Source organism: Puma concolor, chromosome C2 (genome assembly GCF_028749965.1).
Source record: "Puma concolor isolate L17-30 chromosome C2, mPumCon1.1.hap2, whole genome shotgun sequence".
Lineage (NCBI taxonomy): Eukaryota > Metazoa > Chordata > Mammalia > Carnivora > Felidae > Puma > Puma concolor.
In genome coordinates, this window is record NC_141675.1 from 65,004,262 (window position 1) to 65,030,879 (window position 26,618).

The 26,618-nt window shown below is 42.3% G+C and overlaps 1 protein-coding gene across 2 annotated transcripts in view; it reads right to left on the bottom strand.

The window, feature by feature from the left end:
- PLD1 (phospholipase D1) overlaps nucleotides 1–19,236 on the bottom strand; it is a 208,849-nt gene extending 189,613 nt beyond the window's left edge. The window contains exon 1 of one of the 2 annotated variants that reach the window (XM_025914090.2): nucleotides 19,111–19,236. The gene's annotated coding sequence lies outside the window, so the exon portion shown is untranslated. Of the gene's footprint in view, nucleotides 1–4,138; nucleotides 4,415–19,110 lie in introns of those variants that run through there. The other variant, XM_086674719.1, reaches the window with a different exon arrangement.
- Nucleotides 19,237–26,618: the final 7,382 nt, after the last annotated feature.

The window sequence follows — 26,618 nt, forward strand, 5'->3', positions numbered from 1 at the left end:
AGGCCTTCATCTGCACCAGCTAATCTGCAAGGGGAGAAGGGGGCCTTTGGACAGGGAGACCGCTGTGACTTCTGGGGGCCAAACCAGGAGAGGGAGAAGGGGCTGCAGTCAGCAGCTGCTTGAAGAAATGCAGAAGGCTATCTTCCCCCCTTGCCTCTGTGAGTCACGGAAAAACACACCCAGCAACTTCAGGCTCCTTGACACAAATTTATGCAAGGCATGTGAGGCACACACCAGGTTCCAAAATCTTTCTAGTGTCTCCTCCCCCAGATTTGCAAACAGGAAAATAAGCCCTGGCACATGGCTTCCTTGGCATGGATCCCAGGCTCCAGGAAGGCACCCACAGCTATGGCAGGGGTAGGGATTCACCCTCAAATCCTTTTGGCCCATGGTCATCAACAAAGAAGCCAAAGCCAAAGACAGCCAAGGACACAAGCTCTGTAAGCACAGGTAAGATATCTCTAACATTCTCAGAGTACCTGGAGGAGACTTAATAAAGGTCCTACATATCCACATTTGAACACAGACCAGTAAAATTTGCATTGTCTCTATTAACCTGACTTCATTTGAATCCTCATGCTGGTAGTCTGAAGACATTCTCCCCGTCTGTGTTCTGCTTTTCATACCTACTATAACTCAGATGCTTTTTCCCTACACCCCCTTTCAAAGTATTTCTACAGATCGGTACCAAAGTGATCTTCTAAAATTATAACTCCAGTCATGTGCTAGGCTGGCTCATCCCGGCTCCTAAGAACTCATTGGTAAATTTTCAAAAATGTTATGAATCAGTTGTTAAATATAACACTTATGAAAGACTAAACTATATAAACTTACAGTGAAATAAATTATATTAAACCCAAAGATAGTAAGTACTTAAAATGCATCACTTCTTGACTACTTTAATTCATTTCGCTAAGATCTATGACCTTGAGGTTATTTAGATCTATGTTGCCCACATGTGAAAATACCATGAAATGTGCTACAGCAACTTGAAGTTGGCTGTAATGGGAGGGTTTTCACATGGACACTGACAAACCCTATAAATCATAGTCTGATTTTTGTTTTGTCGATTGTCGAGCCTTAAAAAACTGGTGGAGTGGGGCACCTGGGTGGCTCAGTCGGTTAAGCGTTCAATTTCGGCTCAGGTCATGAGCTCACGGTCCATGAGTTCGAGCCCCGCGTTGGGCTCTGTGCTGACAGCTCAGAGCCTGGAGCCTGCCTTGTATTCTATGTTCCTCCCTCTCTATGCCCCTCCCTGACTCGTGCTCTATCTCGCTCTGTCTCTCAAAAATAAATAAATGTTAACAACAATTTTTTTTAAACTGATGGAGAAAATGTTAATATGTGGTGCCTATAGTAACTATGTTGTGAATTAAATGAAAAGTTAAGGAAATAATTCTTCTAATACTATCCAATTCACAAAGATGCATAATGAACAAGTGAAGGTCTGGGATATGCCTTCATTGTTTCACTTTGATCTTACTCCATACTGTAACAGGAAAAAATCAACTACCCTCTTTTACCAATTGTAATCATAGGTTGGCTATAAATACAAGAGTTCAGCATAAACCCAACAGAAACCTGTCAGACTCAATTAGCTAAACGGACTTTACGATCAAGAAAATTGTATGTTTTATTATTTATTTGTAAATTGTGTGCTACACAACCTTTATGTGAGGACATTTTAAAACAGACATATATACATACGTATGTATACACACATGCACATTTATTTTTCTGTAGAGCTGGTTGTTAAACATTTACCAGCACACCACTGCAGAAATCTGACTAGGTGATTCCTTTGTTTAAAATCCCTTGATAGCTCCTTAGGTCGGCTGCCTTTTATGCTCTGCTTTAAATCCTCTCAAACTCACCTCGTATTCCTGCCATTGTGATGGCAGCCAGTCCCATGAAGAATCTGGCCAGCTTCGTTTAAGTGCAACCTGACAGGGCCTCTCCAGCCCAGGCTTCTCCAATACTGCCTCATGAGGTGCCCGGGGGAACCCACCTAGCAGTCAGGCTAGGGGTAGCCAGTGAAAAAGTGGAGCTGCCTTTAATCAACGGGAGACAAGAAATCGATAAAAGCTTCTCCTTTCACCTTCTCCAGGTGAGCTGCACTGACATACATTTCATAAGACTTCTCCTGAGACGATCCCCTGGAATCAAGCAATCAGTTGCCCCTGGCAATAGCCAACTCCATAATGCCTGCTTCCTGGTATGACTCTCCCTGGTCCCTCACTCCGGCTCCCAGAGAGCATTCCCAATTAAACTGCTTCACACAGACATTCCTACAGGATAGAGCCCACGCTCCTTATCTGAGCAGTAATGCCCTTCTGAAACGGGGCCTCCAGCTACCTCTCCCGCTTCATTTCCTAGCATGTCACACCCTGGTCACAAGAATACACATACTCTTTTCCATCTCTGATGCTTTGCTCATGCTGTTCCCTGCTTAGAATTCTAGGGGCATGCAGAGAGGCATAAAATTCTGTAGTTTACTATATCCACAACCTTACAAATGAAGAAATTGAGACCCAGAGTAGAAAGGTCTGGCCCAAGGTTTTCAATGGCTAATTTAAGACAGATCTGAAAGCTGTCCTGGTTTGTATGGGCTTCTGCTTCTTGTTCCTACTGTGTCCATGAATAGCTACGTTCTAGTCCTGAAAGTCTACTGAATCGTTTCCTCTTTCAACCTCCCAAAATACACGGGTTTCCATTCCCTTTAAACTACTACTTTTTATTGCCTGAGCCATTTTATCTCTCACTAAAGAAACAGATAGTAATTGACTTTTACTCAGTGATTCAGTCCAGTTCCTCAAACATTTGCTGGCCCCTTTATACAATCACTCATGATGAGTGCAGTGAGAAACACAAAAATGAATCAGACATGTTCTTTACTCAAAAGGAGTTTATGATCCAGAGGAAAAAGAGGCTTGTGCACAAATATACCAGTATATGCTGTGAGTATTATAATAGGAGAACAAGCCAAAAAGATTTAAAATATCTACTATAGTTATTTAAAATACATGCATAGAATTACAAGAAGAAAATGTCCACATGCATAGTATATAAAATAGGAGAAAGACATACTTAGAAAACTTTAAGCAAAACTATAAGTTCAAAAAGAAGACTACTTACAGATGTAAATATTTTCAAGCCAGTGATTATCCAGGATCAACCAATTAGCAAATATATTAATTAGTGCCTGTTACATACAGGCCATTTGCTTTTCACACAAATACATTCTGTGATGTTCAGACAATAAGCAACCAAAACATTTATTACAATCAAACAAAAAGAGACCTTTAAAAAGGCATCTGGTCCAGCGCCCTCCTAAAGAAACCAAGGTTCCACCTGTTCGTTTTCTTATCCAATCTATTTTCCCTGAGGGATCTATCTGTCCACACTCCTTCTTCCACAACAACTCAGACTTGAATCCTCAGTCTCTCTTGACCTTTCCACCTCCCTCATCCCCAGCAGCCAATCAACTCCCACATCTATGACTTGTGCATAGATCCATCCCACCACTGTATCCTTCCCACCTTCACGTTCTTCTTCAGCTCCACTCCTGCTTGGAGATCGAGCTGCCCCAATAATTCCTGAAACCACTGTCACTTCCAAAGCCATTCATCACAATGCCAGAGGTGGTGCCATTCTTTAATTTTTTTTTTTCAACGTTTATTTATTTTTGGGACAGAGAGAGACAGAGCATGAACGGGGGAGGGGCAGAGAGAGAGGGAGACACAGAATCGGAAACAGGCTCCAGGCTCTGAGCCATCAGCCCAGAGCCTGACGCGGGGCTCAAACTCACGGACCGCCAGATCGTGACCTGGCTGAAGTCGGACGCTTAACCGACTGCGCCACCCAGGCGCCCCTATGTGGTGCCATTCTTAAGCATGGCTCTGATCATACTGTTCCCTTGCTGACAAGATCCAAAAACCAAAAACATGTTTAGTTTAACTTTCTAGCTCTCTCATTCTCATTCTCTCATTCTCTCATTTCTCTCAGAAACAATTCCATCTGTTTCTGGTTGTTGTTCCCCCACACCAACACTCAGCCCACCAATGCTAGACTCTCCCTAGCTCCCACACACATCCTCACATTAAAGGACTGGGATGGTGCCATCCCCCAAATGCCCTACCTGTCAAGGCTTTATCCACTTGCCAAGATCCTGCTTGACCTCTCTTGCTTCCATTAGGTCTTCTTAGATCTCCAGTTCATTCATCTTTTGATCCACTTCTCCACACCCTGTTGTCCACATTACTTGTACTTATTTCACAGCATTAATCTTTGAATTGTGGTTACTGATGTGTCAGCTAAACCATTAGGTCAGTGGTTCTCAAATCATGGTCCCCAAACCAGCAGCATCAGCATCATCTGGGAACTTGTTAGAAATGCAAATTTTCTGCCCGGCCCAGACCTACTGAATCAGAAACTCTAGGGTGAGGCTCAGCACTCCGTTCTGATGAGCCCTCCAGGGGATTCTGATGCGCAGTGGAGTGTGAGAACCACTGAACTAGACCGTAAATCCCCCGAGGGTAGTGACTAGGACTACAGTTCATTTATCCCAGCTCTGGAGGCAGGGCCTGAAACAGACAAGAGCACTAGTGGAATTTCCGGAAATAAATTGCCCAGGGTCACACTAAGTCAGTTGCAGAGACAAAACAAGAACTCGGGGGTATCGTGAATATCGGACCATGGTTCTTTCCAGCATGACCACAGTCTCTAATTGTGAATATAGACCATTTAAGTTCACACATAAACACCCACGTGTTGTAGAAAATGCACTTAAATTACCTAAGAATGACAAATTGTACAAATCAGGTCATTTTTGGTCTGTAACTTCAAAAGGATGAGTTAGTGGAGCTAGTCAAGAAGGCTGACTTAGAGATGTCCTGCTTGTATGAAAGGAGAGATCCTGCAGGAACTGAAGAATAATCAGCCACTGAATCTGTGTTCCTCAAACGTCTCGCAGGACTGAAAAAGTAAATTATGCTCACCGAATGGCTTTAGAGGCAGACTCAGGAGGCTGTCTTTTTAAAAACGTACCCTATTGTAGCTATCTTTCTTTTAAATGCATTTTTCAAGTAAGCAGCTTTTGACCAAAACATCTGCAAATATCTTAATAATGTGAAAAAAAGCTGGCATTTACTAATGTGAATAAGTTTTTAAATTTCTCATTATTTTGGGCCTCCTATTTAAAATTGACTAAAGTTGGCTACATTTTTTTTTAATGTTTATTTTTGAGAATGAGAGAGACAAAGAGTGAACGGGGGAAGGGCAGAGAAAGAGAGAGACACAGAATCTGAAGCAGGCTCCAGGCTCTGAGCTATTAGCACAGAGCCCGATGCAGGGCTCAAATTCACAAACCGCGAGATCATGACCTGAGCCGAAGTTGGACGCTTAACCAACTGAGCCACCCAGGCACCCTGAAGTTGGCTACATTTTTTGAGAGCTTATTCTTTCTCTTTCGATCTTTAGAATCCTTAAAGGCTTATTTCTCCTCAAGTGCCGTTCTTCCTTATGTTTCGTGATGGCTGTCATGTGAGCCATCACGTGGGAAAACCCATTTTCCATTTTTTTCATGACTCGCTTGTAAAACGATAGATAAATGGAAGTATCACCGACCCCTTAAAATGTGAAACCTAAAGAAACTTTAAAGAGAAGGGGAAAGTGCTCAGGCTACTGAGTCCAGGTAACCTCACCCACACACGAGTAAGATTGTCCTCTTGTTATATAATCAGCAAAGGCAGGAAAGTGGGCTGGATAAGATCAAAGAGGACCGGTCAATGCTGTAGGAGGCATTGCAGAGCTGAGAAGAGTGTGCTCAGTGAATTAGCATCACTTAAACATCCTCTGCTAATGTAATTCTAAACTCATTTTGGCAGCATTAAGCGGTGGATCTACATTTTGAAGAAAACCAAGCCTCTGTTTTGAGAAACTATGTCCTCAAGCCTAACCTCTGAGGAGAAGAGGCTTCAGGGTAGCTGGTGAGGCTACAGGCTAATTCAGGGCCTAAAGACCCTCAGTTGAGGGGGTGGGGGGTGTCACCATCCTCCCTGCCCTGGGGCAGTGACACCTCCCTTGCACATCAGCTCTGAGGGCTGTGGTGAAGAGACTCCAAAGCTAAAGAAGCCTAGGCCTTATGTAAAACCGTGTCTCTCCATCCCTGCCCCACACCCAGCTTGGTCTGTGTGCTATGATGAAGAAGAGAAATTATATTCATTGTTTCTGGTCATTCCTGCTCATTGAACACATGGTCATTTTAGTTATGGACAAATTTCATAGCCTCTCTAGGTCCTTGGCCCTAGGAAATCACCGTGTAAGGAAAATTTTACTACCTAGAAGTAATCAGATGAATCAGTAAGTCTATGACTTAGTGAAGAAACAAATAAATGGAGAAAAAAAATCCTGGGTGGAATCAAAAGACAGTATGAATATAGGCACCAGTTTGATTAGAAAGAATGAGAATTGAATGTCTGATCTGGCTGTGTTAAAATATTTTTTTTTAAGTTTATTTATTTACTTTGAGAGAGTGTGAGTGAGGGAGGGGTAAAGAGAGAGGGAGAGAGAGAGAGAAACCCAAGCAGGCTCCACACCGTCAGCACAGAGCCTGATGTGGGATTCGAATGCACAAAACCGTGAGATCATGACCTGAGTTGAAACCAAGAATTGAGAATCGGACACTTGACCAACTGAGCCACCCAGGTGCCCCACTATGTTAAAATAATTCTAATTATAGTCAATCAAGTGAAGTGCTTATCCTTTATGCTTAACTTGTGCTTAATTATCATGCAATACAATAATGACTTCTCAGCATGTTCAAAATTAATACTGTTACTCTTTATTTGATTGCAGCAGTAAACCCATCATGCGTCTCTAGCCAGATGTCAAGGTCCAGCTCTGGGCCTATTGCTTGATCCTGCTGGGAACTGACTCATAGGCCTGAGTTCACTTGGCCACTTATGGGGTCAGCCATGCTGAGATGGGCCTCATACTCTCTGTAGGAAGACTGAGTCCTCAATAGGGCATCAGAGCACTGGGGCCACATGGGTAACCCACTCCCCCTGAAACACTAACCAATACCTGGCCCAAATGGCCAGGTCATCTGGTCTCCACATATAATTGCTCCAATTTGATTTTAAAAAAGGAGAACTTGCCTATGACTAAAACCACTCTCTAAAGTATTTCTGTATGTGTGAACTGGCACAGAAACAAGAATACGTTAAAGCCCCGAATTTTAGAACAAAATTGACTAATGAAATACAAAAGAAAATCTGTAACAGTAAAAGAAGTAAAGGGAATGAAATATTTTTAGGATGCTTTTCCTTTATTTTAAGCCAGGTCCGTAAGCATGTTAGGATATGATAGGCCTTTAGATGCTTTTAAAAAAAGGTGATATGTAGGTTTATATACAATTTATTTAATTTTATTCTTCAGCAGAGAAAAATGCTATACATAGGAAATTTGTTTTAGAAAACAGAAAACATGCAAGATTGGCGTGAGGCTTCCTGTAACAAGTCTACCATTCTTCCAGCAGTAAGAAGGGTAAGAAGATGCTGAGTAGCATTTTCAAAGTTTCTATTTAAGGAGAATTTAAAGAAAAAGAGATGGGAAAGCCAAACGTTATTCTTAAACCCCTGTACGTTATTCCACATCCTAAAGAATTTTTAAAAAACAAATGACTACAACTTTCCCTATAGCTGATCTCAGCAATAATTTAAAGTACTGAGTGCAAAGTCAGTATACAATAGGGGAAAAAGGTGCCTTTTGACCTCCACCACTCCAAAAAACACCTGAAATACCTACATTTTAACTTTACTCCTGCAAAAAATAAAGAAAAATCTAAGTGACAATTTGTTCTTGTCCTTGATACAATGCGATGAGAGTGGTATTTTACCTCTGTGGTTTTCCTCTCAAAAGCCATGATGCCAGTCTAATCAAGAGAAAAACATCATAAAAGTTACGACTGAGGGACGTTCTACAAAACACCAGTACCCCTTCAAACGGCCAAAGACATCAAAAACACAGAAAAGTCTGAGAAACAATCATCGCCAAGAGAAGGCGGAAAAGAAAGGATGTTAGGGGAAAACTAAGGAAATCTGAGTAAGGTATGGACTTTAAGTTAATAATAATGCAGTAATATTAGTTTGTTAATTTTAACAAATGTACCGTTCCAATGTAAGATGTTAATAACAGAGGAACTTTGCAACTTTTCTGTAAATCTGGAACAAAAAGCTTATTTTTTGAATGGAATATATACAAAATTAGTTTTTAATGAGATGCTTTTATAGAAAGTGGGGTTTAGAGAAGTTCCAGAACTCTGCTCTCTGCATTCCAAACCCACCCCAGTTCCAATCCTAGCCTGCCCCTGAAACACAGAGCGGTTTGAAAACCACTATGTGGAAAAACTGGAACATGTTATCATTACCAAGTGCCAGCCCATTCCAGATGGTGGGACAGTCCTGACTCCAGCGGACTGAATGACTTGGACCACAAGCTCCAGGCAGGCTGAACCACATCTTACCCCCACAATCACATGCTGAGCACTCAAAGGACTTTGCTTAATAAATTCTCCAATGCCAGCATGAGCAAGAGCCATTCCAAACACAGGGTGATGGCTTTCACTGTCAACTCTGTTAGCCTTCTTGGCAACAGATCTGCAAAAATTACCTCACCATTAGTCAAGCCTGGTGAGATGGGATGGGACAAACCTCTCCCACATGCATTTCTGGTCTCTTGGTGTCTTACAGAGGGATGCACACCCCCTAATTCTCATCACCCTGCCCAAATGGCTCCTGGTAGAACTCAAAAAGACTTTAGGGGAAACAGGAGTTTCCCAAAATTAATCAGAGTTACTTTACATCACTTTTATGTTTTTGTTGCTCCATTCTGTCATAGATCATTCACCCACAGGGCAAATGGGTGCAGCTGAATCAAATCTTTATAAGCTCTCCGAAAACGAAAGGTGACCTTCACGTAGAAAGCTACAGATTTTATTTCCCATTGGTCAAGAGTGACCCTTGTTCCAAATGGCAGTCATATCCCCACAAAGAATCATTGCCACAGACATGATAACATCTGCAAGTTCAGAAAAGAACAATTAGGAAAGCAGTCGAGCCATCTGAGAAGCCAGGGTTCACGCTACCATTATATACTCACATAGCAGTTTGGAGAGGCATCCAGCCAACAAGTAATTAGTGAGCACCTACTACGTGCCGGGCAAGACCCTGATGTCACAGAGTTTACATTCTTTTGTAGAAAACTCCGAATTTAAGAAAACAAGACACAAGGAAGAATTCAGATAGGGCTAAGTGCTGGGATGAAAATAACCCGTAATAAGGGCTCAGAGGGATGAGTCTGTGGGCAAAGCAATGCAGAGTGAGTGAGGAAGCAGATTTCATGGTCAGGGAAAGCTTTTGTAGGGAGGTAACGTTTGAACATCTTGTCTTGGACCTAAATGTTAAAAAGATACAAGCCATGCAAGGACTTAGGAGAAGGGTGTTCCAGGCAGAGGGAATGGCGTCATGCAAAGGCCTCCAGGTGGAACCCAATGTGGTATGTTCCAGAAACAGAACCCTCCTGGCAACCCCAAGGGATGGGCAACTGCCGTTCAGAAAGGCAAACACGAAGGCTAACAGAGATAGACCCGGCACCCGCGACTCCCCTGTTAGCATTCCTGTGCTACACAGAGCTTTCCCCCTAGCCAGGAATCCAGGACTTAACAGACCTGAATTCTGACAAATAGATTTATGGGGCAAAGAGTCACCCTTTGAATGCAGTTTCACAGAAGGAGAATTTGAGGCCAAACATAAAAATCAAAGCTCCCATGTGACCAGGGCCCAGTGGCTCAACTGACCTGACACTAAACAGAGTACATGAGACACCAGAGCTGGGCAAGAAGGGCCCACAGGGCCAAGCAGGTGCATGGAATGGGAACTCACCAAGTAGCCCCCTTCCCCAAGCATCTCAATTTAGTAGGTATGTGATAGAACCTGGGAATCTGAGTTTAAATAGTTCCCAGGTGATTTTGTTTAGGCAGACCTTGGAATGACTGTGATGGAGGGTAGGGAGAGGGCATTGGGGGGTGGGGGGGGGTGGGTGGGAGGGAAGACTAGGGTATGAATAGGGTAGAGTCAGAAAAATCCTACCTATGCAAAAGAATAGAGTCAAGGATTACATTGAATGCAGTTGTGATCTAAAATGTTTGGAACCAATCACAATCGTACCACGTAATAGAAAAAAGACAGATAAGCACATTGTATAAGTCGGTGTATTTCTTTCCCTCCAACCACATGTCCAATTGAGAACCATCACAGCAGAAAAACACTGAGCAAGTCTCTTTGGTCACAGTAAGAAAGAAGGAGGGAGTAAAGAAACTTTAATATTCCACAGGGGTAAAGCCAGTGGTGTGCTGAGGGCAGGGGAGAAGCCCTAACTGTACTGCTGCCTATTTCCATGGTGTAAATATTCAAACCATGGCCAGTTTCAAGCTCCTAACATGATGTCACTGAACACGCATTTTCAGAAAAGATGGGCAATAGTTACAGCATTTTTGCCATACGGAACCAACAGATGTAAACAACTTCAAGGACATAAATAACAGTTAGATTTAGTAGAATATAATCAGTAAGTGAGGACTTATGGTGTTTATTGCCTTTGCTTTCAGTATAACTTATTTAATGCAATAAAACCTAAATCTTAGATAATTTTATTTTTAATAATAGCATCTTTAGGGGTGCCTGGGTGGCTCAATCAGTTGAGCGTCTTAACTCTTGATTTCAGCTCAGGTCATGATCCCAGGGTCGTGAGATGAAACTCTGCTTTGGGCTCTGTGCTGAGTGAGGATCCTACTTAAGATTCTCTCTCTCTCTCTCTCTCTCTCTCTCTCTCTCTCTGCCCCTTTCCCACACTTGTGCTCTCTCTCTCTCTAAAATCATCATCATCATCATCATCATCATGATCATCATCATCATCATCATAATGGCACCTTTAACAACAGGCTCACAAAATCCTGGGACATTTAAAAATCACCTCTCCATATGAGCCAGTTCTAGCACACCTCTGGCAAGAGCTTTGAAAGAGCAGTCCAGTGCCTTTCCTTTCCATTCCTCTTTTTGTGTCTTAGTCTTCTCTTCCCTACCATAAAGATATGGCAGTGCCTTCACATCTACTCCTAGGAGCCCTGGGGTTCCAGACTGAGGGCCAGCTGGTGCCAGGTGGCAGTCAGGGAGGGAAGACTGGAAGAAGCAGCCAGCTCACTGTTCCCACATAGGAACTGTCAATAAGAACAGCTCTCCTTTTGGGTATTTTACATACTGGGATTTCACAGAAGAGCTCATTCAGAAAAGTGGTTCTTGGGGAGTGGGGAATAGGACCCATCATTTTTTTTAAGTGTGAAAATTTCTGGTCAAAATTATTGACAGTCTCTGCTTCCATTCATGATTTGTGTGGATACGCATTACCCACACCCCTATAAACATTACACTGCCAGCGATGCCCTCCTCACATACAATGGGAAGCTAAAGAACGTGATGGGGAAAAAAAAGAGAATGTGATAAGAAGGGTGTTTTGCCAACATAGCATGAGCTAGTTCACTCTTATCTTGAAAGTATATTGTTCTTCTTAATTGTAAATATATTTTAAAAACACACCCCTAGGGGCGCCTGGGTGGCTCAGTCAGTTAAATGACTCAGGTCATGATCTCATGACTCAGTTTGTGGGATTGGGCCCCATGTCAGGCTCTGTGCTGAACATGGAGCCTACTTGGGATTCTCTCTCTCTCTCTCTCTCTCTCTCTCTCTCTCTCTGCCCCTCCCCTACTCCTGTGCCAGCTCTCTCTCCTTCTCTCTCTCAAAATAAATAAATAAACTTAAAAAAATAAAAATAAAAATCACACCTCTATACATATACTCATTGGTAAAGAGCAATGAATCACGCTTCTATTAAATGCTATGCTTCTACTAAATGAATCAGGGTTCCTCTATTACATGCCATGCTACACTAATGGATTAATAAAAATCAAATTTTCAGGGTGCCTGGGTGGTTCAGTTGGTTAAGTGAGCGACTTCGGCCTAGGTCATGATCTCGCCATTCCAGTGTTCGAGTGCTGCATCAGGCTCTGTGCGGACAGCTTGGAGCCTGGAAACTGTTTCAGATTCTGTGTCTCCCTCTCTCTCTGCTCCTCCCCTGCTCATGCTCGCTCTCTCTCTCTCTCTCTCTCTCTCTCTCTCTAAAATAAATGAAACATTTTAAAAAATTTTTTATAAAAAGAAAAAAAAAGAAAAATCACATTTTCTAGCTAACATCAAAACGTACACCCCAATAGGGGCACCTGTGTGGCTCAATTGGTTGAACATCTGACTTCAGCTCAGGTTATGATCTCATGGCTCATGAGTTCAAGCCCCATGTTGGGCTCTGTGCTGACATCCCAGAGCCTGGAGCCTGCTTCAGCTTCTGTGTCTCCCTCTCTCTGCCCCTCCCCTGTTCATTCTCTCTCTCTCTCTCATAAGCAAACATTAAAAAAAATTTTTTAAACATACACCCCAAAAGAATAATTATCAAAGGCATACAGTTCATTCTCTCTAGTTGTAATCAGCTTTGTAGCCAGAAATCTGTCCACTGCTTTCTCATCACTGGGTCTCATGGAATCCCACTCTCTGCCCCTCCCCTGTTCATTCTCTCTCTCTCTCTCATAAGCAAACATTAAAAAAAATTTTTTAAACATACACCCCAAAAGAATAATTATCAAAGGCATACAGTTCATTCTCTCTAGTTGTAATCAGCTTTGTAGCCAGAAATCTGTCCACTGCTTTCTCATCACTGGGTCTCATGGAATCCCACTCTCATTCAAGATTTCCTCCCGGGAAAAATTAATTTCTCCCTCAGTCCCTCAGTCGTATTCCCATAGGGCTACATCTCCATGTCTGTCCTAGCAGCAATTCCCGTTTGCACGGTTATTTATGGATGTCACTCTTACACAATTTGGGAGGGAGGGGAGGGAAATGTGTGAAAGAAGGGAGCCTAACATTTACTGTGCCATTTCTATGTTCCAGGCTCTACGCTAAACATTTTATAGGCATTGTTTTGCTGTCTTCACAACAATCCTATGAGATAGGTACTATTTTTATCCCTGTTCTACAAGTGGAGAAATTAAGGCATAGAAGATTTTTATGTTACTTGTCTTAGGCCACAGGGTGCTGGAGTCCTCAGCTGTGAATCCCAGCTCTCTGGCACTAGGCTGAGGCCCCTAGTCATTATCTTTCCCAGTGAGGACTTTGTGGAGCCCAACTGTGCCTCAGAAGCCTCACAGACCTACTTTGCTTAGTCACTGCCCCATCACCCTGCATTTCCAGTCACAAGAGTAGCAGCTCGGTGTTGGGATTGAGGGGAGGTAAGAGTTGGGGTTAGTCTTTGCTCCACGTTCCCAGCTTTGAAATATTTAAGTATCCCAACAGGTGGGTTTTTCCTTAGGATATAGGATTCTGGCTGGATTCCCCCCCCTCCCTTCTCTGTTTTTATTGTTGTTGCTCTTTTTGGCATCACAATCATGTTAGCATCCCAAATATATTTCATCTCCAAATCCTCTACCCTTAGCTTAGCTTACAAGTTTTTACTCCAAAGTGGGAACAATGGTGAGATTTTCAAAACAATGTCAAATTTCACCTTCAATTTGTTGTTTTTCCTACTCTTAGCCCCATTTATCAAATTTCCCACTTTGGGTTCTGCATTGTCACATCCCCTCTCCCTCATACATCTGGAGGTGTTTTCCTGCTCCAAGCCATGGAACCTCCATCCCAATCCATTGCTACCTCTCCAATCTCATTTCAAAGGACTCTTTCATCAAAACTTGGGTACAGAACACTGAAAAAAAAAAACTTTAAAGGCCAAAAAATTGAGCACAGTTGCTAAATTCCACAGACGGCTCGCTCCACATCTACAAACGTATTTGTAAGAGTGGTTCAACGGCACAGGAGAACAAATAACGAAGTAAAACGCTAGCCATAAAAACCTTCTTTTCTGGAAATATCTATACATTTTGAATGAAATGAATCATACCATCTTCATTCATCTATTAAATGCACCTTTTCATTCGGTTCACAACTATTGTTCACCATAATGGACACTGGAGAGACAAAAATGAAAAAAATATATAGTCTAGGGCCCCAAGGATCTTACCTTCTCATGGGAAACACAGGAAATAAAGAAAAAGATTGCAAACCTAGTGATTCCTAGTGATCATGCTCTATATAAAGTCCACGCATACCAAAGTGCTATAGAGAAAAACAGACTGGATCGGTATGAAGATCCCAAGCAAGTGCTAAAGTATCCCCGGGTATCTCCTCCCCATCCTCTGTTGATCAGCAATGGTTTTAAGCAACATTGAAGTCACTTCACGATAAACCAAAGGAAAGATAAATTTCAACTCCGTCTGGCATCTCCAAGGGCATGAAGAGGTAACACACCAAAACACAGCCTTGTGTAGGAACTGACAAGGTTTTAGCACTGTCCTTCTGTGCCCCCTCTTTCGCTTCCTCCTCTCTACATTTGTTTCTCCCTCCCTGCCCACCACTTTTCTTTTCCCATGTTTATTCCTTATTCTCCTTCATCCAGATGTACTGTCTATAAAAGCTCACTTTGAAAAAAAATCCCTGTTGAATACTGAACTTTGATTTTCCTGTTCTTAGTACAAAGTTTGTCAGTTTATGCCCTTAGATGTGTGTGTGTGTGTGTGTGTGTGTGTGTGTGTGTGTGTGTCTCAACAAAAGAACAGACTAAATGAAGTTATTTTTATTTCCATATTGCTCTTGGCTGATTCTCTTTTGTGCGTCAGAGGCTTTCCAAAGGTTCCCAACTCGAGATCCAAAAAGTCCAAAACATGATTGAGTACAGAATAAACTACTCCCTTCATGCAGAGGGGAGCCCAGGGCCACGAGCATCACCAGCAACTGGAGAAGGAATCTGGGATCTGGAGCCCTAAGCAGCAAGACTTCCCACGGCCCACAGTTGGCCACAAGCTTCTGCTCTGTGCACCCCTGACATAACCTAGGAGTTACGTGAGCAGGTTAGCTCCAAAATGGTCATTTCCCCCATGGTTGGCAAATACAGCCCTCCCCAAAACAAACCCTGGCCTCTCCAGACTTTCCCAGGATCCCTATCCCAACCTCCTCACAATCAGGAAGTAAGGCTTAGCCCAATAGGTTTCCAGGACTCTGCCCCAAGGCTCCCAGCCCTGAACTTAACCAAACTCCACCTTAACTTCCTCTTCTGAAAAATAAGGGAGTTGAACCGACTTTCTGAGTTATACTCTGATTGCAGTTATGTCAAATTATTTCTCCCTAAGGACAAATACAAGATAGGAATATGACAACTTGAAAAAAGTTTATTGGTTAGGAGGGTGGAATCTCAGGTTATATTTTACTGGTGAGACAGCAGTGCCCCAAATTCTGGGTTCAGGCTGCCAGAGATGGAACCCCAGCTCTGCCATATGCTAGCTATATGATCTCTCTGTGCTTCAAATTACCTCATCCATAAAAGGGAGATGGTATTGATACCTATTTCACATGGTTATCTTGAGGATTAAAGGTGTTCATGTTTGTAAAATGCATAGAATAGTGCCAGGCACATAGTAGGCGCTACATAACTACTGATTAAATAAATCATTTTATTCTGTCCCTGCAATGTTTGTTTAATAAATTCAAAAATTAACCTGCAATGTTTGTTTAACAAATTCAAAAATTAAGAAAATTTCACAACAGAAAGGAAAAAAAAAAAAAAAAACCTGTGACACTATGAAACACTTACATAACATATACTGTTGTTTAATAACCTAGCACTAAAACATCTGGGATCCAGATTTTACACTGCATTGTGAATTTAGGGAAACCAATACACTGGAATGCATTCCCACTGCAGCAAAAGATATGATGTGTACAATTCCTTTTCTAATCAGGAAAGTCGCAGGCTTCCCGGAAATTTAGGTTACAAGTTTCTCATTTTCACTCTGCAACAGCATTTATCCACACCCCAGCTGGAGAATACATTTTATTGTGTGGTGCTAACATTGAAAGGATTGTAAACATAAAACCAGGCCTGGCACAGTGACAGCTGTCTCCTGAATACAATGACTCAGAGCAACTGTGAGTTTAAAGAGCCATGTCTTATGTGCTAAGTCCTCGAGCATCATTGTTTAGTAGACACCTGGAGAGCAGAAGAAATCGCCACACCCAACAGTTAGCTTGGTCAAAACTGCTTCTAGTCACTAAAAAGGTGCCACCGTCTGAGCTCAAGCATGCCTTTGATACAGGCTACTGCACTGCTAAAGGAGACAAAAGTATCTCAATTTAAGGTGAGATATGAAGGGGAGGAAACTATCAATAACAACTAACTACCTCCCGGATTCCTCTCTCTGGATAGCTAGACTTCACAATACCTTTATATGCAAATTTAAATAGCTCACCAGCTTATTCTTTTTTTTTTTTTTTTTTTTTACCAGCTTTTTTCTTAAACAGTAATGTGTCAGATCTGTCCTGATGGAGATAAGATTTACTAAACACAAACTGGCTGTGGCTTTTCACCTTTCCTCTTTAAAAGTGCATTTTGATGGGGAGGGGGGCAGGGGCGAGTGGGGGAGAGGGAAAAATGGGTGACGGTCATTGAGGAGGGCACTTGTTGGGATGATCACTGGGTGTTGTATACAAGCGATGAATCATGGGAATCTACTTCCAAAGCCAAGAGCGCATTGTATACACTGTATGTATAGCTAACTTGAGAACAAATTATATTAAAAAAAAATGACAGGCTAACAAAATAAATTCTAAAAAAATGGGGCGCCTGGGTGGCGCAGTTGGATAAGCGTCCGACTTCAGCCAGGTCACGATCTCGCGGTCCGCGAATTCGAGCCCCGCGTCGGGCTCTGGGCTGATGGCTCAGAGCCTGGAGCCTGTTTCCGATTCTGTGTCTCCCTCTCTCTCTGCCCCTCCCCCGTTCATGCTCTGTCTCTCTCTGTCCCAAAAATAAATAAACCTTGAAAAAAAAAATAATAATAATTTAAAAATAAATTCTAAAAAAAAAGAAAGTGCATTTCTATAAAGCCATGGGAAGGAACTCAAACCTCGAATCATGAGAAAACTAAAGCCTGCAGCACAATCACTGTCATCAAAATGTTTTGAAAACCCTATGGGAAGGACAAAAGGTGTTCTGTGGATGGATGGTGGTGATGGCAGGACAACGAGAAAGTACTTAATGCTATTAACTGTACGCTTACAAATGGCCAAGATGGCAAATTTTATGTCAGGTATTCACCACAATAAAAATAAAATTTAAAAAAAAACTCTGTTTAAGGGTTAAAGGTAAATGAGTTTTCATAATTAGTTTTAACTAAGAAACATACACTCGTTGGGGGGCCTCGGTGGCTCAATCGGTTGAGCATCTGACTTCGGCTCAGGTCATGATCTCACAGCTCATGAGTTCCAGCCCCACATCGAGCTCTGCACTGACAGTTCAGAGCCTGGAGCCTGCTTCAGATTCTGTGTCTCCCTCTCTCTCTGCCCCTCCCTCACTCATGCTCTGTCTCTCTCTCAAAATAAATAAACATTAAAAGATTAAAAAAAAAAGAAAGAAAGAAAGAAACATACACTTGTTAATTAATCAGACAAGGAGAAGGGTCTCCCACTACCTAGTTTTAAGCAGATCAACAAACCTTTATGAGAGTTTTACAGCCCTTACCACTGTAATTCGTAAGTACTCTGACATTGGGGACAAACAAGGTAAAGACACATCTCCCACAAATCCTTAACTACTCATGCTTCTTACATGGATTGTGAGTTATACTGGATCTTGGAAAGACAGACTGGAAGTTAACACCGGGAGTTAGTTGAAAGGTTAGACTGGGAGTTAGTTGAAAGGTCCCCAAGCAACATTTAAAGGCTGTATACAAATTCAAGCTAAAAGCCTGTGTACAAGTTCACTTGTATGTAAGTTAACAAAACATTTAATACTGAAAGAAATCCTTACTCAAATGTAACGCCGTGTGTAAATGTGGTGTCTGTTAACAGTCCAAGCTGTAGATTCTTTTCATTCTTTACGCTTTCGTTACACCACCCTAAATTAGCCCTTTTAAATCACAGAGGCCTCTAGGTACCCAGTCTCCCAAAAGCCCTCAGAAGGCCCACAAGGGGTTATCTAAACTGAAATTGGCAGACCTGGTAGACAAAGTTAATGGAACTCTCCATTCTGGAGAAAGACCTAGGGATGATCAAACACTGAAGTCCTGTGGTCCTTAAGCATCTGCTTGAATGTAGTACTTCACAGAGGAAGGAAGGAAGGCAATAACCTGAGACTTGGAGAAGAAGCAAATATAGGCGTGGCGGTGGCTCTGGACTGATTGTACTGATTCTGAAGGGCGTCACAAAATCCTACCCAACGCTTGGAGCACCCCGCTCCTGGATCAGAGACCTGGGTCCCAAACACCTTGAGATGGAGACAGAAAAACAAGCCCTTTACCACACAACGGGCTCCTGGGCCCTTGCCCTTGCCCCACCCCAGCGTCATCACCTCGTGGGCGCACAGCAAGCAGCTGTGTGGCCACACGCCCGGCACCGTACATCTGGCAGGCTGGGCTCCAAGCCTCCGAGCGCAGCACTTCCTGGTTGGTCCGGGATGCTGGTCCCCTCGCGCCGCCATCCCCGCCATCCCACGGCGCACGAGAACCCCCGGGCGCGAGAGGACACGGGGGCACCAGCCCCACTGCCCCGACGAGGCCGTTGGTGCACCCTGAGGGCACGCCCCCAGCCTCCCCTGGCGCCCGCGAGGCTCTGCGCTCCAGGCAGCGCCCGCCCTGGCAAAAGCACGGCCCGAAGTTTGTCCGCCTCTACTCTGCAAGAACCGGGCCCGAAGGCGCGCACAGGAGGCCCCGGGGCCTCCCGGGAGGCCGGTCCCGCGGGGCCGCCGGGCTCTGGCGCCCGCCGCCGACGCCTCTGCCAAGGTCCCGTCCAAGTTGGGCGGGGAGCGGCCAGCTGCCCGGGGCCGACGGGAGGAGGGACGGAGCGCGAGAGTAGCGGAAACCAGACGCCCGCGGGAGCCTGGCGCGCCCGGCCGCGGCGCGGCTCCTACCTGTAGGGCGAGGGCGGCCGCGGGCACCTGCGCGGTGACGGCGGATTCTCGGGCCTCGGGCGCAGCTGGCACAGCTGGAGGCGCGGGAGGAGGGGAGGAGGAAGGGCCTGAGGGGGCACCGCGCTGCGCCGCCGCCCGGAACTCGCCGCCCGGATTCGCCCTGGCCTGGCAGGGGTGGGGCGAGGCGGTGCCGGGTCCGGGTGCGTTGCCGCTCAAGCTGGCCGCCACGGCTGGGCCGAAGGGCTCCAGAGGCCGGGCCTCTGTCCTCCTCCCCGTTTCTTCTCTCTTCTCCCAGAGTCTCGTGACTCAACCTTATCAACCTATGGAATGTTCACTAGCATTATTGCTATTATTCTCAGGTGCTCTTAAGCCACCAAGTGCCCAGGCACCCGTTCCAGGAGCTTTGCCTGTGTTATCATACCCTCGCCTGCTGGAGCCGGTAGCCACGATTGGCCCTTTTGCAGGTAGGGAAACGCGGGTCGGAAAGAGGAAATAATTTGCTTGAGGTGACATAGTTAAGAAGTAGGAGCCTTGTTGACATCACCTATAAAGCCTTCTTCCAACGTTATTGCTAATGATAGGTAAGGAAATTGAGCCTCAGGAAAGTGAAGTATCCAGCCTGATGCCACCCAACTTAGAACACAGAATTCTGGAATTTGTGTCTTGATGTCTCTAAAACTGAAGCTGAGTATAATTCAGAAATCTTAGCATAAAATAGTAAGTTGGGAATAAAATGGAAAACTCCCAATCTACCCATGGAACTGTGCAAATAGGGCAATTTTTATGTTTTTAGTCCACCTAGAATAAAAATCTTAAGAGAAAGAGAACCAGTTATCTTGTGGCTTGACCAACAGGCCTTTTGGAATGTAGTTTTGAATATAGGCCAGCTCCAACCTCATTACACAATATTGCATTCTGCCAAGGCAGAGGGAAGCAATCGGCCCAGCATACACCAAACTGTTAATAAGGATGGCCACTTTAAAGCACTTAGTGGATATTGCAAAGCTGAGGCTGGATGAGTTACATAATTTCTTACTGCAAACATGGAATTACATGAAATGAAAAATGTCGTATTCCAGTCCAGGGGAAGGGGAGGGGGGTGAAATTGCAGTCTGGAACTCTTTTTTCCTGTAACCTATAGTTGCTCATCCCTCCCTAGACCACATTTTTTTCTCTTGAGCACATCTTTTCCTAATGATAGAAGAGTCACGAAGCCGTCACTCTTTCCTTGTTGACAGAAATGATTGATGTCTTTTAAATCCTAGGATACTGACAGCTTTTTACAATTAAACACATGGCTCTCTGAGCAAACAGAGTATTGCCTAAGAAGAGTTCGGCAAGTGTAAGACAAGCATGTTACTGAAAGGCTGAATATTCTTTCCTCCTCTTCTTTCTCAAGTTTTATTAGTCACAGATGATTTGGTAAGTGTTCTACACACAATTAACTGCACTCTTACAAGCTTGTCTTTAGAAATTGTAATGCTTTTGATTGAGAAGCAGCAGGCTATAAAATTGCATCCCAAATTCCTAAGTGTCATCATTAAAACATTTGGCACTGACCTACAACAATAGGTCTTCCTATTAACTATAATGAGAAATAAAATTATTGAAGTGCCCTCACAATAATTGAATTTCTGCTTCTCTGTGCTGGAGGAATCAAACAGTAAAAGGCCATATGTTGTTGATAGACAAACATATGCTGTGGACTGCCAAAGAGAAGTTTTAGGTGTACTGTGATTCTGTATGTAATTATTTCTGTTTTCCCGAGAGGTTTGCTGATTGTTGGTTGTTGCTATTATTTTTCCAAATCTTGCCTGTCTTCAGAGTTGTCAAGAAAAAAGTGACTACAAGATCCTATTATATATCCATCTGGATACACATTTGACATTTTTATCAAATGATATTCTAAATTCTAATTTTCATCTTTTCTTCTCAGTATAAAAGTGATATATGCCCATTTTTAATAATTTCCACATGTATATTTTACAAAAATACAAAGTTTTGGAGATAACAGAAAACAAATTTTTTTTTATTGAAATTATCTATAATCCCCCCAACATACCCATTGTGTGTTGGTACATTTCTTTTCTGTTATTATTTGCTGCATTTCTTTTTTGTTCATTTTATATGCCTAAACAAATGTTCATTACCAAATTATCATCATGCTGTACAATTCAGAATCCGCCTTGTCTCACTGAGTATTTTTTTACTGTCACTAATTTTGTAAATATGATTTTTAATGGTTGAAGAATAATCCAATCATTTTTTTTAAATCTCTTCACCTACTGATGGCTTTTAGGATGTTCCCAGGCTTTGGGACAGTTTACAAACATTCTGGAATGAACATTGTAAATACCAATCTTTGTCGAAATCCCTAAATTCTTGAGATGGAGTCCTAAAAGTGGAACTACTGAATCAACATTTATAAACATTTTCAAAGATCTGTGAGATGCTGTAAAAACACCTTCCACTATTAAGTATTAGTTGCTTATATTTGAAAATGTGATGGATCAAAATCACATCTTGTTTTAACCAGGACTCATTCAACAATCAATAATGATGAACACTATTTTTTTGTGTTTATTATTTGTGCTATTTACTGACAATGATATATTCATGTCCATTTCCTGTTTTTTATCATATTATTTCTTTTGTTAGTTTTCATTAATGCTTTTAATAGAAACATGTTATGTGTATATACATATACATATTACTTATAGAATACACTATAAAGTATAATGAATGCTAATACACATATTATTTACAGATTGTTCTTTAAAATTTGCATACAGTTGTGTTCCCCTAGATTTTCCCTCATGGTGTTTTTATATGTATACTGCTGTCCAAATCATCTAGGTCATTTTGAGATGCCCAGCATCTATCATCTTTTCTGATAGTTCCATTTTCTTATAGAGAATTAGCCCTCCCCAAATGTGTATAGTCTCAGCAAGAGAGCAATTTTGTGCCGCAGTCTCCAAAGCAAAGGGCAGATCCTTCCTCCCTATTCACACCACCACTTTATTTACCTCAAAGGCCAGGTGGACCATACGAGGAAGCAGGTGATGTTTGAGATGGGACCCACTGAGCAAAGGCAGTTGTAGCCCCAGCATCAACTTGGCCCTGACCCCGGTGACCCAGTGAGAGACAGTTTCCTACTTCCTGATTTTTTTTTGCTTTTAACCTTCTGCACTTCCTCAGTATCTGCTGCTCCCAGCCTTGCCTTAAGTCTATGAAGCCCCGGTACTCTTTTCTTTCAGACAGCCAAGGGTCTGCATCCATTGTTTGCCCCCAGTAATCCTCACTGACATAACCTGCGGGACTTCTGTGTCTTTCGGTCCACCTTCCGTCCCCTGGTTAGCAACCATTTACTTCGTTTGTTAATTTGTAAACGTTTGATTCTTAATGCTAATTAACCACAGCACACAGCTACTCTGAAAACACAGAGTACGGAGGAAGATATTTTATCATTGATCACCTGCTGACATAAATCAAGTCAGGCATAATAACAGTGACAGAAAGATGAGAGAACAGTGTACTTATCAAGACTTAAAGTTTTTAAAAACACATGACCTAATTAATTAATTTAATTTAATTAAAAAATACATGACCGTGTCTATGGCCAAAAATCTCAAGAGAGAATGAGGAACAGAGTGCATATTGCCAAAGTATATTAAAGCTTTGTGTCTCTATATCTTCATTTTAGCTTTCTGTGGACCATTGATGTTTTATAATTTCTCCCAATAACGTTCAGCTTGTAAGCTATCTAGTACATGACTCTTTAAAAAGGGGCCACATTTGACGCCTACAGCCCCAACCAGGGATGAATCTTCTCAGTTACCCTTAGCCAGTCCCTTTGAAGGGTTTTCTGATCCAACAGTCATTCAGTAAGTCTAATAACTTGTTTAAAATATCTCTGTATTTTCAGTGTTTACTTGTTGTTTGAAATGATACTCATTTTCATAGATTTGTACATACATACGAGATAGGATGATTATTAAATAAGAAAACATATGAAATAGTTTGGAAGAGTGAATATTTGTTTAGAACAAGTGTATGTCAATTGATTGCTACAATTGTGCTAAAGTAACTTTGGGAGCACCTGAGTGGTTCAGTGGATTAAGCATCCCGCTCATAATTTTGGCTCAAGTCATGATCTCACTGTTCATAGAATTGAGCCTCCCCTCAGGCTCTGTGCTGACATCTCAGAGCCTGCTTGAGATTCTCTCTTGCCCTCTCCCTCTCCTTCTGACCTTCCCCAGCTCGCTCTCTCTCTCTCGCTCTCTCTCAAAATAAATAAACATTTTAAAATAAATAACTATAAAAGCATCTGTACTTGGTTTCCAAAAAAAATCCATAAATTGCACAGTAAAAAATGATCTCAAAAAAGTAATGGCTCTAGGAACGTATAATTAAAAAAAAAAAACTTTTTTTCAAAGCTATTTTATCCAAACATACTCCTGTATTTTTGACTTTCACACTCAACATCAAATTTAAATATCGATCCATTCATACATCCTGAAAAACCACTATGCTGCAGGTACCGTTATAGTAGCTAAGGATATTGCATGAACAGAAGAAGCCTCTGCTTTTCTGTAGGAAGACAGACCTGAATGCAATATAGAGGAGATGATGGGTACGATGAAAAAACATAAACCAGGGTAAAGGAAAAAGCTTCCAGGGTGGGGTTGGGGAAATTGGCAGTGAAGGCCTCTCTGATAAGATAACCTTGGAGCAGAACAAAAGGAGAAAGCCTGTCAGATGTCTGGGCAAAGAGCATCTAGGCAGAGGGACTAGGAGGTAAGAGACGGTGAGCTAGAAATGTGTTTGGTGTTTTCATGAAAGGGCAAGGAGGCAAAGGTGAATAGAGTGGTGTGAACAAGGAGAAAAGTAATAAAACTGGAATCGGGCGACAGGGAACAAGTTTCTAAAAGGAAGAAGTTTGAATTTAATGTTAATTGATGTGGAAAGCTTCAAGCCAAAGAATGACATAATCTAACTTGTTTTAGAAGGACCATACTGATGACTATATGGAGAATAGACTGCATGGGGGGGGAGGGTAGAAGCTTGAAGACAAAGTAACCGTCCAAGCAAGGGTAGACTTGAGTGAGAGGTGTTGGAAGTGGTCAGATTCTACATCTTGGTACAGATAGCAAAGAAGCCAATAGTCAGGAAAACCAGTATTCAGGATGAGCCTTATTTGGCAGGGGTATCAGTTCACGGGGAGATGAATTAGGAAAGGCATCAGTGGAGCCAATTCGTTATATCACTGTTGCATTTTATCTTCAGCTAGACGAACGTTCTATGTGTTTGTGAAACGTAAATTTGAGCTTTTGCAATTTTGCCTGTAAGACTCCGTTCTACCGCCCTTAGACCAGTTGCTGTACCATACATGCTCCCGTTTCAAAATACAGACAGATTTCTCTCCCATCAAGTTTTTGACTCAGCCTTCACCCAAGTAAATGTACAACCAATTCAGCATTTTAGTTCCTAACTGCAGTGCTGGTTGAAATCAGGACACCTTCAGTCTCAAAATCATCTAGTTTCAGACACCGTTCTATTCCAGTATAATTGGCCTTCTTTGCATTTTTTAAGAAAAATATTTCTGTAAATATGGGTTTGGCTTTATTTTTTCCTAGTTCTGTTTAGATTTAAAAGGTATGTTTGCTATACCAGCAAATGTTTTTACTTAGAATAGAAATAGAAGGACTTATTACAAAAGGTTTCTTTAGTGATAGTAAGAAACGCAAAACTTCCCAGGGTGAGAGCCACTTGGTGCCCTGCCAATGTGCCTTCTAATCGTTTAGAACCTCCAGAGAATTAGGGAAGTGTTTTCTTGGCAAACATTTGCTAACAGCTAAGGAGTTTGGAAACATTTTCATCTCCCTGCATCATTTTTCATTTTCCAGTAGAAATGCAATCCTAGGGGCATTCACTCTAAACTGTTGCTGGTATACATTCTCACACTTGTACAATCTGTTGAATCAAAAGTGCACTTTCGGGGTGCCTGGGTGGCTCAGTTGGTTAAGCGTCCGACTTCAGCTCAGGTCATGATCTCACGGTCTGTGAGTTCGAGCCCCGCATCAGGCCCTGTGCTGACAGCTCAGAGCCTGGAGCCTGCTTCAGATTCTGTGTCTCCCTCTCTCTCTGCCCCTCCCTGGCTTGCACTCTGTCTCTCTCTCTCTCAAAAATAAATAAACATTAAAATTTTTTTTTTAAATTTTTTTAAAGTGCACTTTCGAACTAATGTCTTAGGCTAATTTTATGACGCCTGTCAAGACACCCCCTACCCTCACACCTCAGACTGGCAAAAGCAAATCTCAAAAATCTCTTAGCTCACAGCTTCAGCTGAGCCGAGATGTCCCCCAGAATCAGAACTTTCCTGTAAGAACAAAGTGGAATGGATGGATGAATGGAGGATTTCTTTATTAGGGCAAATTATTTGGCTTACATGCTAACTTAGGCTTACAGGCCCTCTGCCCAGAGATATAACGTCACTATCCTTATAACAATAAAAATTCAGGGAACAAATTTCAGGGTTATAGATCCTTGCCTTTAAAATACAATGCAAAAGACCCCTGCATATCGTCAGAATTACTTTCCAGTCCTTTACTCATCTCATATTCACTTCTGGGAATCTGCACAGGCCCACAAGCTCCAAAACCCTTAGGAACAGAAAAAATTAAGACACTCAGAATTTTATAAATTTTTAGAAAATTCATAGAGCACATATTATGTTGCACCCCCAGCAAGGCCTGGGATTGCACCCCATACTGAACACCTTGTATTTCTGCAGCAAAAGATGTGAGTAAGCTACTGCATGGAAAAATAAAGACTGTAAAAAGCCTTACGTCAATGCAGATCGAGTTTTGCTGTCGAATGAATTATGAACATAACTTTGGGTGTTCAAAGTTTTTTGAGTTTTAGAATTGTGGGTAAGGCATCAGGGACCTGAATTAAAACAGAAATGAATAGACTGTGCAGTCAACAGCCTTTTCCTAGTCTACCAATTCATTCAATATCTTAGGGGACAGTTTTTGTTTGTTTTTGTCAACGAATCAGAGATGTTGCATTTTTATAGTTTTAGCAAGTGTATTTAACAAGTGAGCTAAGACCCCATTTGATAGTCATTTGGGGGAAGGTTTTTAACATAAATTAGTAATGTCTACTTCCAAGTTTTTAAAAGCGGGCAGATGTGACCATTTTTGTAGGTGACAAGTTTTCTAAAATCAATCAGGAAGGAAGCATTTTGCAAAGTCTTCTATCATGATCACACCACAGCCCAAGTTTTGTTCAAAAGCAGGAACTCCCACTTGCTATTAAAGTGGCACTTTTATTTTGAAGGCACAGTGTATTTTAAAATTCTGCTGTATGATCCTAGAATTGCTAGGCACTTGTTATCACAGAAAAGACAGAATGTGGAACACTAGTGTTTTTAAAAATAAGAACATGTAGGGGCGCCTGGGTGGCTCAGTCGGCTAAGCGTCCGACTTCAGCTCAGGTCACGATCT